The following is a 15,369-nucleotide window of genomic DNA, read 5'->3' on the forward strand; positions in this document are numbered from 1 at the left end:
ATTCAACCCAATCGTAAATATCAATCGCGAGTCCAACTCGCTGGTGGCCCAGCCACTAGATACGGGGACTCCAGACTACACCGTAGCCGAGTGCTCACTCGTATCGAAATCATAAACCCAATCGTAAATTTCATAATCATCATCAGCTCCCAGCTGAGTCACATCATTTCTCAAATGCAAACATACTAGACTGACTCGATACTGGTGATCACACAGCCTATTGACACCCAATAGGTAGCTAGTTTCTTCGGATCGCATACTAGTTCTCATATATAGAAATTAAATAAACATATAAGATTTCAATCAATTATATATAGTGCGATGCGTGAAAACAGTATATATATATATATACATCAAATAGTTTTAATACATGAAAGTAAAAGTACAACTCACAGTGACTGCAATCCAAGAAATGATATGATCGATCTGTTGGTACGCTCTCGCTAGTCCGCTTCTACTGATTCCACTACTTGCTGACACGTCTGATAAATTGTTAATGATTAGGCGTGAGTCTCGTATTCCTATACGTATAATACTTTTAAGTTTTAGGATTTAGTTTCATTTTATACTTATTTACGTATTCAATAACTTGAGTAGTATAAACGATTTAGCGAATACTATTTCTCATGATTGAGAATCGCTTAACGTCCTTGACGTTTCCCATTATTATTATTCATTTAAAATGTCGAGATAATCTCGAGATTAATAACTTTCCAAGTCCGAAATCCGTCCTCTCGCGTCCAATTACTCTAAACGTCAAACACCTAGGTCAATTACAGCTTGTATTCGAGTGGGGGAGAGTTGGGGTGTACGGGTGTGCATTTTGGTGGGTGCACGATCGTGCAACCAAGTACACGTTCGTGCACCACAGGGGTACACGTTCGTGTACTTATTGTACACGTTCGTGCACCATGAAAAGTGCACGTTCGTGTACTTCAGTACACGATCGTGTACCTTGCTAGGTACACGTTCGTGTACTTCCAGTACACGTTCGTGCACCCGTGGTGCACGGTCGTGCACAGCCCTGGAAATCAGATTTTCCGGGGTTTCTCCATAATCCCGACGTGCTAAACATACTCATGATCGATACCCATATCACGGTTTCTTCAAAAACACCATAATAAACCCAAAAACGTCAAATTTCAACTTAAACTTAATCCTAACTCAAAACAGCCAACAAACCATCGTTTTCATACCAAAACCCGACCTCTTACCTTAATTTGATGACCGGAAATGATAGAGCTTTCGGTTCTGAAGAAATCGCCGCTTGAATCGCTCGAATCGGACGTTGAACGGAGAAACGGCGGCGAAACGACGTAATCGAATGAATTTCTCTCGCTCTCTCTGGATACTTCTTACTTCTTTCTGATTCAATTCTAAAACCTTATATGTTAAGGTTAAAAGCTCACTTTGATCCTTATTCTTTTTCTTTATTATCATTTATCTTTTAAACTTTTCAATCGTACGATTTAGTCCATAACTAAATCGATAAACTCTTTTATTACGACTTATACGTATTATTTATATCCTATTAATAATACAAAGCCCGACATTAACACTTTCCCGTCAAAATCCAATATTTCTATTTTCGACACAAAGTGGCTAAATTACCACTTTGGTTCTTGTGCCCTATTTTGGACTTTTCTTGCCATTTTTCCTTTAAATTCCGATTCTAACTTTAGAATTGAAATATAATATAAATTTTCTCCATAATAGTCTTTTCTAAAACCGACCTACTAAAACTTATTTATCGGAAAACTTTCCAATATCGCCACTTCTGCGACTCAAAACTGGACACGTGGTCCAATTAGCTAATTAATTATTTTGGGGTATTACATCAAGATAAATGAAACACAGAGTTTCATTAAACTAATTAGCGACCGACCATCAATTTCTGTCCCTAATTAGTTTAATGAAACTCTGTGTTTATATAATTGTGCGATTAGCGACGGAATATTACTTTCCGTCGCTAATTTTGGTAAATAAAGACGCGCCAATTCTTCCCTCCCTCACCCCGCCAAAACAACGACAGATTACCGACAGAAGTTCCGTCGGCAAATATTTTCTCTTAATTTTGGCGACTGATAAACAATTTGTCGCCAGTTCAGTCGGCGATTAGCCAAATTAGCGACGGAAAATGATTTCGTCGCTAATTTCCGTCGCCAATTCATGTATTTCTAGTAGTGATACCTAATAGACTTTAAATAGGAAAGTGATTTCTATTTAGTAGGATCGTGTTTGAATAGGAAAGAGATTCCTTATTCAAGAGTAAGTCCTATTCAGGAATATTTTTCTGAATAAGCTTATCTTTCTAGATATGAGTTTGTATCCGAATAGAAAAGAGATCCCATATATTCGGTCTTCAAGGAAACATTCTTCGTATATTTAGACTTCTGGCGAATCGTTTTGGCGACGCGCTTTCTCCGAGTCCTCGGGTATGTCGTTCCTTCTGGGGATTCGGACGAATCTTCCTTTATCTTCATGCTTGGCGAATCTCATGGACTCGGGTGCTGATATTATCAGCCTTTCGCCTTTTGGGGGAGTGCTAGGATTCTCTCATGGGGTATTATCCTATGCAACTCTGTTGCATTATAGTTATGCTGGAATTTGGTTTCCATCAAGTCTCACACGGTGGTGGTGTCGACGAACCAGCGACTGAAATTTTGAAAACATAAATTTTAAAATGGATGACATATTTTGTTTTCAATAAAATTTATATTAATTATATATCAATCAAATATTATAAAACAAATTTATTAGAATCAATAAAGTTTAAAAATTAGATTAATTTTAATTAGCGTTAAATAAAAGATCTAATACCTTAAAATAAACCCGACCTTGTAACCCCTTTTCGATCCTACCCTGACGTTGAAAACTTGTCAGTTTTACTCTATTTCGCATTTTATCGTTTCAATCGTACCCTGAAATATTAAATTGACGTATTTTTCATTTGCAAAAAAAATCAAAAACGTTCTCCATGTATAGCATATATCAATTGTACATGATTAAAATTTATTTAAATTTAGTTGAATTAATTAAAACTTTAAATTAGTTTTAATTTAATTATGGTTTTTAATTAGTTTTTTTTTTAAAAAAGGATTTATTTATACTTTTTCGAATGGAAATAAATTTAATTTTATCTTTAAACATGGTTTAATTGAATGATTTCATCATTTAAGTAAAAATATTGACAAAAAAATACAAAAATTGGAGTACAATTGAATGATAAAATGCAAAATAGAGTAAAATTGACAAGTTTCCAACGTTAAGGTAGATTTGAAAAGAGGCTACAAGGTGAAGGATTTTTTTAATGCATTAGGCCTAAATAAAAAATATTAATTTTTAATATATATAAATTTTATTATAATATAATTTATTAATTATTAAATTTAAAAATTAGTTTGATTTTAAAATTAGATTTATTCACCTTAAAATACTGAAACTATGCATTTTTTGTCAGTTTAGCCAAATCTAATTTAAACATGGCAGTTGTCATGTCAGACAATTGCTTAAGTGGCATTGACGTGAACGACAGAGTGTCAGAAAACCGGTTCGATTTAAAAATAGCTAAACAAAACAGAATATATATATATAAGATTTGGTTAAATCTAGTGATTTTTAAAATTTTGACTATAACCGACACAAAATGTATAAATTTGGCATTTTCTGGTGATTACGTCTAAACCAAATGTATATACCATTCATCAACTTAAAAAATAATAATAGATTCCTCAAAAAAAACTTAAATAATAATAATAACAACAAATATTTTTATTATCAAACACTCATGTTAAGTGATTTAGTTATATATTTTAATATTATAATATTTAATAGGTCTAATGGTAAAAAAAATCCAAATCTTTACGATTTGTTGCAATTATATCCAAACCTTTTAATTTTTGCAATAATATCCAAATTGCATTTTTTTGTTGTAATAATATCCAAATTGCATTTTTTGTAGCAATAATAGTCAAATTGATAGCTAAACTTGTTGTTTTCAATTAAGATATTACGCTATTATTATGTTTTAAAGTATAATAATATAGTAAAAATCCCAAAAAATAGTAAAAAAAACTCAAAAAAAATCACATAAAAATACAATTTTGTTATTATTATAACAAAATAATGCAATTTAGATATTATTGTAAAAATTAAAAAATTGGATATAATTGCAATAAATCGTAAAGATTTGGGTTTTTTTGCCATTAAACTTATTTAATAGCATTCATATGAGTTCATTATGGGTTGGTATTTTTTTTTTTTTTTTGGAGAATATGGGTTGGTATTTTTTTCTACGGTCTGTTCTTCAAAAGAGTTTAATATTGTAAGCTTTTTTTTCTGATAAAAAGTTAAATATTGTAAGCTAGCCCAAACTATAAGTATTCAATTTAACTTTTTGCTCTAATAAAATATTATTGTTCATGAGTCTTTATAACACGATGTGGCATTCAATATTTAATTATTTCATTATTTGGTTCATTATCAACTTTTTGGGTTAGCTGAATAATGCTCAAGAATCCAGTAGGCGTCATTAATGACGATCTATTGATTATCAGATAAACAGGGTGCTTCCAATAAAATAAAACTAAAAATATATAAACAGAATGATTAAAGTCAATCAGATTTTTTATTTATTTTAGTGACTATTTTTATTACTAATATATTTCTATCATGCACCTTATTAAAAATTTCACAAAAATAAACGGGTGGAAATTTTCACCTCAATTGCATTTATTTATATATGGTTGGTAAATCCAAACTGGACCGGCCGGTTGTCTCGAACAACCAGAAACTGATCAAATTTTCGGTTCAGGTTGCATCAATAACAGAGATCCGCTTTTTTCTTATCAAACCGGCCAGATATATGTGGAAATAAAACAACTAAACCAGTTAACCTGGCTCCGATACGGTCGGATAACCAAAAAAACATATAAAATCCTTATTAAAAAATGAAAGTAGCTGGTGTCTTATATGTCGAATGATTCTATTTATATAATATCTATTATATTAATGATTCTTTTAATCCACATACTTCTTTCATTATATGTAGTATTTGACCTACTTTATAATGCGAATTTAATATCGGTTTGATCTTAAATTCTTAACCCTCTATAATACGATTTTAATTCTAATTAGAGATTGTTTGAAGTTTTGTATTTAACTCTTCCGATAAAAAATCTAATTTATTATTTTAATAATATATTATAATTTATGCAGTATACAATTTTATTTTTAGATACATTTTATCATATAAAATATTTATTTCTCATAGAATTACATCAACATTTATTAGATATATTATTCTTTTTGACAATCGGTTGAACCTCTAACCCTTTGCTCTCTGTTATCGCCGGTTAAATGGTATGGCCGAGTTTGATAATATTGATTTGTAATCACAACCCATAATAATAACATAAGACCAATTTATCCGTAATTTAACTTTTAAACCAAAATTTTATTTTATTTTCTTTTTAACTTTTAGTGTAGTAAGTAGCATACCTTTAAATAAAAAATATTCGTTTAATATCTATACTTTTACTCTAAAACAATTTCTATAATGAAATATTTACCGTAAACTTTTTATGATATATGATGGAGTTTGTCTTCTCGACAGGTTAACCTGCAAAACAGAGGTTAGACTTCTAATTGGACGGTGTTTGTCTGATGAGCACTCTGATGCTTAAATCGATATTGAGCTTAAGAGATTTAGAGTAATTATAATAATGTGTGCGTAAACTCCTTATATAGTGGTAATGAGGGAATACCTGGTAGAATGAAAATAGGAAAAGGATTCCTATTAAAGATATGAGCCTGACTAGGAAGATAACTCCTAAATAAGATTGTGTTCCTGAATAGTAATATGATCTCAAATAGGAATATCTTTCTTATTCTTCCAGAAGATTAGAGTCTTCTAGAATCTCTGGAATCAATGGTATTGCAGTTGAATTGGGATTCCAAATCTTCGAATAATATTCGTACTAGATCTTAATATACTTTGTAATTATTCATGTTACTGAATTCTATAAGACTCGGTCATTGCTTTTTCAGGCGAATTCATACAAACTTCGTTCTAAGTAGGCGAGTCTCATGGGACTCGGCCACACCAGTATGAGTTAGGTTCTATCTGTGAGTTGATCTCGTCTTAACTTATTATTCTTCGGCCAGTCCTGAGGTTCGCTTCAGTATGTGAATCCTACAAGACTCGGCTCATCATATCTAGTACGTGGAATTGAGTTGCCAACATTAGCTCCCCCACAAGAAATCTAATTGTCTGGTATTTATGTCTTGTTCAATTTTTAACTTTTCCTATGAGATTTTCCTGGTTCTATTTGGCGAGTCTTTACAAATTATCGGCGAGTCTCTTCAAATTCTCGTAATGCTTCCATCACCTGACACGTGTTGTGATGGTTCCCCGATCTTTGGCACGTGTCCAGATGATTACCATATGTTCTTTATTTTTAGAAATGTACATGTGTGTCGTAGGGTTTCAACCTTTAACAGTCATCATTACTTTGACTTTGAATTTGTGGGCATATATATTTCATGTTCTTCCTTGGTCTTCTTCTTCATTTCTGTTCAAACTTTCTCTCAAGCTTTCTCTCTAAACTGAAATTTTTTATTTAAATTTAAATCTTTCTACTTCAAGCTTTCTCGTTTCCAAGTTGCTCCATACCTCTCATTTGATCAATATATCTTATCGCCAGGTATTTTATTTTTTTGTTTGTGGCTTTTTCCTTGTTATTCTTATTTGAATCTCTATTTCTTCGTGTTCTTGATGTTTTTAGATTTTCTCTTTTCGTTTTTCCATCAGTTTTGTGATTTTTGATCCATCAGTCTTTGTAAACTTTTGACTTTTGCTGTTTATTCCCTTTTTCCCTCTCAACTTTTAAAATGGCTGATATGCCGAAAAAATTCAAAATGCTAGGAATGATATAGACCATATTGTTGGTTATTTCTCTTTTGAGCAAATACAAGAAATTTCTTCTATGTATGATTTCCTAGTAGAGTATGAGCTTATGAGACCTAATAAACGTTTTAGGGCTCATCATTGTCCGGGTTTGTCAAATAAGATGGTTTTATTTGAGGAATGTTTCGTTGCTGGACTTAGGCACCCCTTAGAGCTCTTTATTATTGAAGTCTGCTTGATTTAGGCATCTCGTCTGGGCAGTTTCACGCTAACGTTGTCTTGATCCTCATTTCTTTTTTGGAATCTTATAGGGCTCAAGGGCAAATCCCTTCGCTGAGTGTTTTTAACCATTTTTATGTCTTTTCGAAATGTAAAGATGAGAGGTTTAATTATGCCGGTGGTAGACCAGGGCGATCCTTGTTCAAGCTTCCCAGTTTTTAAAGAACATGACTTTTAAAATTTTCATTGTTAAACGTAACTCTTCTTTTGTTAATTTCTTCAAGGTGTTTTCCTTTTAAATGCTTCACTTACTCTGTCTTCCACGGCTAATGATGAGTCTAATTTTACTTCTGAGTTGCTGTCAAAATGTAAGGCAAATAAGCCTTCATTTTCTATTTTGGTAGATAGTTATCTCAGCCATCGGGTTTTGTTTTTAGTGGATCCTTGTGATAACCCTGAAAGTATTCTTTCCAACTTTATTTTTTTATTTTCATTTCCAAGGATGACTATAAATCTTGACGATCTTCTTTCTAGTTTTGAAGCATACATGTCTACTCCTATGGGAGAGGAAAGTAGCAGTATTCCTCCGGTTCAAGCTGACCTTTTCACTGATGAACCCTTCAAGAAGCTTCGAAAGTTCCTAATGAGTCTCATGTTGATCTAAGGTAGTCTGTTTCCGACGAGCTCAATCTTCCTAACCCCATTCCTAGCCTTATTCGCCCTAATTTCAATGATGGAGTGGAACCTCATGCTCCAAAGAGACGCAAAAAACATGGATAGTAAACTCCCTACATCACTAAGATTATCTTAAGTTACAAAAAGATCACTAAACTTTATTTTTTTATAAAATGGTCACTGAACTATACCTTTTGTTATAAAGGGGTGTCACCCATATAAAATGCACCGTTTCACACTAAATTTTCTTCAAAATGAATAATAAACTTTTCATGAATTATAAAAAGGTCACAAAACTATGTCTCTTTTTATAATTTTGGCTTACCATGAAAGCAAAAACATTGCAGTTTTATATGAGTGACACCCCCTTTGTAACAAAAGGTATAGTTTAGTGACCATTTTGTAATAAAATAAAGTTTATTGATCATTTTGTAACTCAAGGTAAACCTAGTGACCCAGGGAATTTAATATCCCAAAAAACTTGCGAAAAATCACAGAAAAGAGGGCCCTTCTTGGATGGGATGCTAAATCTGGCATGGTGGGTTGAAAGGTAGGATCGGCCTAGACTCTCCAACTATGATGTCCTCAACGCTTACATGGAAAATTTATCCAAAACCGAGAACATAAAAAATATAGATCGAAAAAATAGTGAGGATCTTGTTCGCACTGCCTGTTTCAACAGTCTCTAGATATGTTTTGTATTTTGCTTATTATATATTATTAGTTTCTCTTTTTTTACTAATTGTTTTTTCTTTCGTTTTAGTTGGTCCATAAAATATTGGTTTTTTTAAGGATGTTGCTAGTTTGCTACAGCTGAGTTGGCAAAGATTAAAAAAACTTCTTGCCGACTCTGAATTTGAGAAGGCGAACCTTTAGTATTCTTCCAATGAACGTGATGCTCTTCTTTTAACATTAAAAGCAGCATACTCGCAATGTGAGAATTGGGTTGAGTCTTTAGAGGCTCGTACTAGAGCTCTCACTAAAGATATTGAGTCCTTAAAGGCTTCTTTATCTTCAGTTACTTCGCAAAGAGGCATGTTGAAGTCCAAAGTGGAAAAGCTTCATATACAGCTTTCGGATACCGGGTCCTTTTTTCGGAGATGGTGTTTGAGTACCGCCATTGGGGCGAAACTATAAGAGCAGAACTCGGGGGTGGAACTTTCTGGCGTGCGTCAGCTGAATCCCAAAGACTTGGCCAAAACCTTGATGGCGAAGCTGGAAAAAAAGAAAATTGATGCTCTCTATAGACAAAGGCCAATTCGTAGTTTATTTTGTTTTTGTATTTTTTTTTAGGCTAATCTAGTTTGGTTGCCTTTGTATTTTTTTCAAATATTTTAATGAAGATCTCTTTTTGACTTTTGCGACTATAGAGTTAATATAAACTCTTTGTTTGTTTTTTGTTTTGTTAGTATAAACTCTAAATTTTAAGGTTAATTTAAACCTTTTGTTTAAAATCAATTTAGATTTTATCTATGATTTCTGAATTTATAATCCTTAAGACTGATGAGTCTTTTAGTCTAGACTTCGGTGAGTCTATTTTATCAGGGGAAAATAATATTTTATCATTGATAGGAATGTATGTACAAACTAATTTAAGAGAGTACAAATATTAACTTAACAAATAATACAAGTAGGTTTTATATACCTGCTGATAATATCTTTCCAAGTGTTCAATATTCCAGTATCTTGGTATTGGTGATCCTCCTAACATCTTTACATTGTAAGTCTTTTTTCTGTTATTTCTTCAATCAGATAAGGTCCCTCCCAGGTTGGTTGGATTTTTTTGACCCCAGCGTTGCCTCTTCCAATCTCGGCATTTCGTAGGACCAAGTCTTCTATTTCGAATTTCCTTGACTTAATTTTTCTTATGACATCGAGCAGCCTGTTGTTAGTAAGCTTCATCTCAAATTCTAGCTTGATTTATTCTTTCCTCAAACAAGTCAATGAATAGTCTTATTTTTTCTTCGTTCAATGATTCTTCCAGATATTTTACTCTTAGGCTCGGCATTCCGATTTCTATTGGAATTACAGCTTCTGTTACGTAGGCAAGTCTAAATGATGTTTCTCCCGTTCCTTTTCTTGGTGTAGTTCTATATGCCCAAAGGACACAATACAGCTCATCCACCTAGTTTCCTTTGGCTTCATCTAGCCTCTTCTTGATTCCTTGCACTAGGGTTTGGTTGGTGACTTCTGTCATTATGTTGGTCTGCGGGGGCGCCTCAAATGTGAATTTTAAAATTATCATGGGATCTGAATATTACTTTTGTTTTGAAGAATTCTTCCATTCTTACTTTAGTTATCATGAAGACTGCTTCTACCTGGTGAAGTAGTCGATTGCAATGATAGGGAATTTCTTATGGTTTTTTTTGTTGGAAAAGGTCCAACTATATCCATCCACCAGATGGAAAACGGCCAAGGGCTTTCTAATGAACCATGTTGTGTGGTATGTTGGTAACTTACATTGTCTTGCCTTTGGTATTTGTCGTATTTTTTACTAGTGTTTTAGCATTGTTCTTTATTATGGGCCACTTATAGCCTTGTAGCATTAGTTTTTTATAAAATTTTGCTAGACCCTTCATGAACTCTGCATATTCCATCATGAATTTCTTATAGGATCAGTTCCCCATTTTAAGGTGATACGCATTTTGACCACGAATGGGTCAGGAAGGTTCGTTAGACCTTTGTCGTAGTATGAATAGTTGGCAGCTTTTCGGATGATCCAGATGGCTTCATTTTTTTTCTAATTGGTGGCTCTTCATTCTCTAAATATTTGATAATTGGTGTCATCCATGTTTCTTCTTCGTCAATCGCCATGACCTCTACTTCTTCGGTACTTGGTGAATCCAATGTTTCCTTCACCTGCATTTTACTGAATAAATCTCCTAGTTCGGAGGCAGATTTGGCTTTGGAATAAGTCTTTGTTTTCTTTTCTCATGGAATTTGGTGGATCTCCCATTGTCCTCCTTGTTGTTCTAACTTTTGGAGCATCTTCTTAACTTTAGTCAAGTATTTGTTCATTCTAGGTTCCTTAGCTTGAAATTTACCTTTGATTTGATTTACCACTAATTGTGAATCACTATGGATCTTTTGGACTTCATTTTTTGTTTCTAGTGCTAGGCCGAGTCCTGTGACTCGTGCTTCATATTCTGCGATATTGTTGCTTGCATTAAACTTCATGTGAACTCCATATTCTATTCTAATTTTCCAGGGTCATTTCAAGATGACCCTAGCTCCGGCTCCCTTCTTATTTGAAGCTTCATCGACGTATAACTCCCAAAGGAGGTCTAAGTTTAGTTCTTTTTTCTCCTTGCGTGATTTCAGCCACAAAATCTGTTAGCGTTTGAGCTTTCAATGTTTGCCTTAGTTCGTAGCGAGTATTGTGTTCGCTTAGTTGAATCGACCAATGGAAAAGCCTTTTAGAGGTCTCGGGTCTTTGAAGTGCTTTTTAGGGGCTGATTTATTTTTACTACCACTGTGTGGCCCTGGAAGTAGTATTTTAGTTTTTTCGCAGTAGTTATGACTGCTAGCGCCTTTTTTTTCTATCTCCGAGTGTCGTAATTATGCTCCTTTTAGCAGTCGGCTAATGTAGTAGATTGGATTTAGGTCTTCGTCCTCTTTCCTGACTAGGACATTTCTGATTGTTTCTTCCTTGCACAGATGTACAAGTATAGAGTCTCCTTCGATATTGGTCGGCTTAGGAGAGGTGAAGAAGTTAAGAATTTTACAATTCCTCGAATGTTTCTTGATACTCTTCATTCCATTTGAATTTCTGAGAGCCTTTAAGTGCCTTGAAGAAAGGCAGGCATCTCTTTGCCGAGAATGACATAATCCCGAGGGTGGTTATTCGCCCATTAAGTTTCTTGATCTCATTAATATTTTTTGGGGGTTTCATGTCCACCATGGCTTTGATTTTTTCTAGGTTCATCTCGATTCTCCTTTGGGATATCATGAACCCCAGAACACACATTTTTCTGAATTGAGTTTCATTTCATATTTGTTTAGAATTTTGAATGTTTTTTCTAAGTCTTTTGCATGAGTTTCTGCTTTTTTATTTTTTTTTATTATCAAGTTGTCTACGTACACCTGAACTCTCTTCCCAGTCTCATATTTGAATATTTAATTCATGAGTATTTGGTATGTTGTGCCAGCATTTTTCAAACCGAAGGGCATATCATTATAGAAATATGTTCCCTCATCGGTGATGAATGATGTTTTTCCTTGATTTTCTCCTTCATGGAGATTTGCTGGTAGCCTTATGCAGCGCCCGTTGGGCTAAACAAGGTGTGTCTTGCGGTTGAGTCAACAAGCCGATCTATGTCTAGTAGCGGATAACTATTCTTTGAGCATGCTTTGCTCAGATCGGTGTAGTCTACGCACATCCAATTTTTTCTGTTTGCTTTCTTTATAATCACCACGTTGGCTACCCATTTGGGTACTGAACTTCACTAACGAATCTCGCTTTCATCAATTTTTCTACTTCATCGGTGATTGTCTCTTGTTTTTCTGCTGAGAATTTTCATTTCTTTAGTTTCACAAGCATTGCACCTTCGTTTATATTAAGCTCGTGGGTTATAATATGCGGGTTAATAACAATAATTTCTTAGGCTTTTGAGGTGAATGTTCCAATGTTTTTCTTTAAAACATCCATCTTTGAACTTTGGGGCTATACCGACCCTCAAGTTTACTTTTTTTTTCTTCACCCAACTTAGTTTCAGCATTTGGCCTTTAGGTTCCCAATCCTTCTCTTTGATTTCATGATTTAGAATTTCTTCGATCGGTAGAGTCTCGTAGGATTCCTCCATTGATTTTTCTTAACTTATTTTGGTCATCCATGAGTCTCTCCTTATTGTGATGATTCCTTTTTCAATTGATAATTTCATGGCGAGTGCCCTTATGCTGGTTACAGCCGCCAAATTATGGAGAAAACGCTTCCCCACAATGGCATTGTAAGGGAGATTGATATCAACGAAATTATTTAGTCTGGCGATTTTCTTGTCCCTGTTTTCTTTTCCAATTTTTATTGTTAGGGCTATTATATCCAGAGGGTTAATCGGTGGTCTTCTGAATCCGGAGAGTGGGATGAAGACTTTGTTTATTCTTGTTATGATGATTCCTTTTTTGTTATTAATTTTATTACGCTTTCTTCATCTATCAACATCATTTCCATGTTCTAATTCTCGATGATCATCTTTGCCACCGGGCATCATTATGTGGACTTTTAACATGTTCAAAGCCTTCCGTGTTGAAAGTTATTATTGGTAATTGTAATTTCATTAAATCTAGCTTCTCCTTTCTTCGTTTCTTTTCGTGATGATAATTGCTTGATATCATGTTGAATGTTCCTTCTACTAGTAATGGAATCATCTTTGAGTTATTTGCTCCCATCAGTTGTTTTTTCTTAGGGTCAGTCCCGTCGGACTATCTATTAATGATAATTTGTTTAGGTCGTTGAAAGATCCTTCAATGAAGTTTTTATAAACTTTCTCACAGACGATGCCAATTGATGGAGTCTGTCTTCGCGACGGGTTAACCTGCAAAATAAAGGTTATACTGCTGAGAAGACGATGGTTGTCTGATGAGCACTCTGATACTTAAGTTAGTATTGAAGTTAAGAGAGTTTAGAGTAATTATAATAATGTGTGCGTATAGGCACGCCTCAAACTTCTTATATAGTGGTAATGGGGGAATACCTAATAGAATCTGAATAGGAAAAGGATTCTTATAAAGGGTATGAGTCCGAATAGGAATATACTCCTATATAAGATTGTGTTTCCGAATAGGAATGTCTTTCTTGTTCTTCTAGAAGATAAGAGTATTCTAGAATCTTCAGATCTATATTATAGTTGAATTGGATTACAGATCTTCGAATAAAATTCATATTAGATCTTATTATACTTTGGAGTTATCCATGTTTACCGAATCCTATAAGATTCGGTCGTTGCTTTTTTAGCGAACTCATACAGACTTCGTTCTAAACGGGCGAGTCTCATTGGACTCGGCCTCGCCAGTATGAGTTAGTTTCTATTTATGAGTTCATCTCGTCTTAACTTATTATTCTTCGGCGAGTAATGAGGTTCGCTTCGGTAAGCGAATGCTATAAGACTCGACTCATCATATCTAGTATGCGGAATTGAGTTTACATCAATATATTTATATTCCTTATTTTATAGGCAAAAATCCTCAAAAAAAAAAAAACTTTTGCAAATATTATCAGTTATGATCAAATCTTTTAAAATTAGCAAATATAATCCGTTTTGGCAAATTATGCTCTTTTTATAGCGAATTCGAACCAAACCGATTTTCTTGCTAACATGACAACCATGTATATAAGATTTAATCACATTAAATATCAAACTTTTATGTGTTATGTCATAATAAAAGATTTAATCACAATAAAAAAAACAAACCGATTCAAAAATGGCTATAAAAAAATATAATTTGACAAAAGGGTTATATTTATAAATTTTGAAAGATTTGGTCATAACTGACAAAAATTGCAAAGGTTTTGTATTTTTTGAGAATATGGCCTACTTTATATGAATAATTTAATCTATCCTAAAAAGTAGGCTTTATTGCTCCAAAAATAACCAACTTTCGCGTGTTTTTGGTAGTTGACATGAACTTTTAATTTTGGCATATAAATACACAAACTATTAATTTTTTGCATATATAACACGAGTACCGTTTTTGACATAAGATGACACCGATTTTAACCTAAAACGGCAACGTTTTATACCTAAAACGGCACCGTTTTTCATCTAAAATGGAAACTTGGTCATATATGCAAAAAATTGATAGTTCATGTATTTTTATGCCAAAATTCAAAATTCGTGTCAAATACCAAAAACACGCGAAATTTGGTGATTTTTTGTGCATTTAAGCCTAAAAAGTATTTAATATTTTATTTGATATCTTTTAAAAAGTATATGTATATCTATATTTTTACAATTAAAATCAAATTAAAACTTTAATTTCTATGACTTATCAATTTTAATGTCATTTAAATTAACAATTGAGTCAATTTACTGTTGTACAGTATCTCTACCAAATTTGTACTCTATTACTCCTAATGATAACTATTGATACTGATTTTTAAAATTTACTGTATTTAAACATTTCTTATTCTTTAGAATATTTTATTGATAAAATTAACTAATAAATTTTAAATAGATTTAATTGCACCAAAAATCATAAACTTTTGCATGTTTTTGATTTAACTTAAATTTTTTTCTTGACATATTTAACATTAATTTTCATTTTTTGGCATATTTGTCCATGATTGCGTTTCCTTTGAAAATATGTGTCGTTTTAAAACAAAACGGCATCGTTTTATATCTAAAACGGTCTCGTGGACATATATGCCAAAAAATAAAAATTAATGTTAAATATACCAAAAAAAAGTTTATATTAAATATCAAAAACGTGCGAAAGTTGATGACTTTTGTACAATTGGGATTGTTAAATATGTATATACAAAATTTTAAAAACATGAATTTTTTCAACAATTAAGATTATAAAAAATTAGCAATTCAAAGTATAACTCCACGTTTAATTGTAAAATATAAATT

Source organism: Mercurialis annua, linkage group LG3 (genome assembly GCF_937616625.2).
Source record: "Mercurialis annua linkage group LG3, ddMerAnnu1.2, whole genome shotgun sequence".
Lineage (NCBI taxonomy): Eukaryota > Viridiplantae > Streptophyta > Magnoliopsida > Malpighiales > Euphorbiaceae > Mercurialis > Mercurialis annua.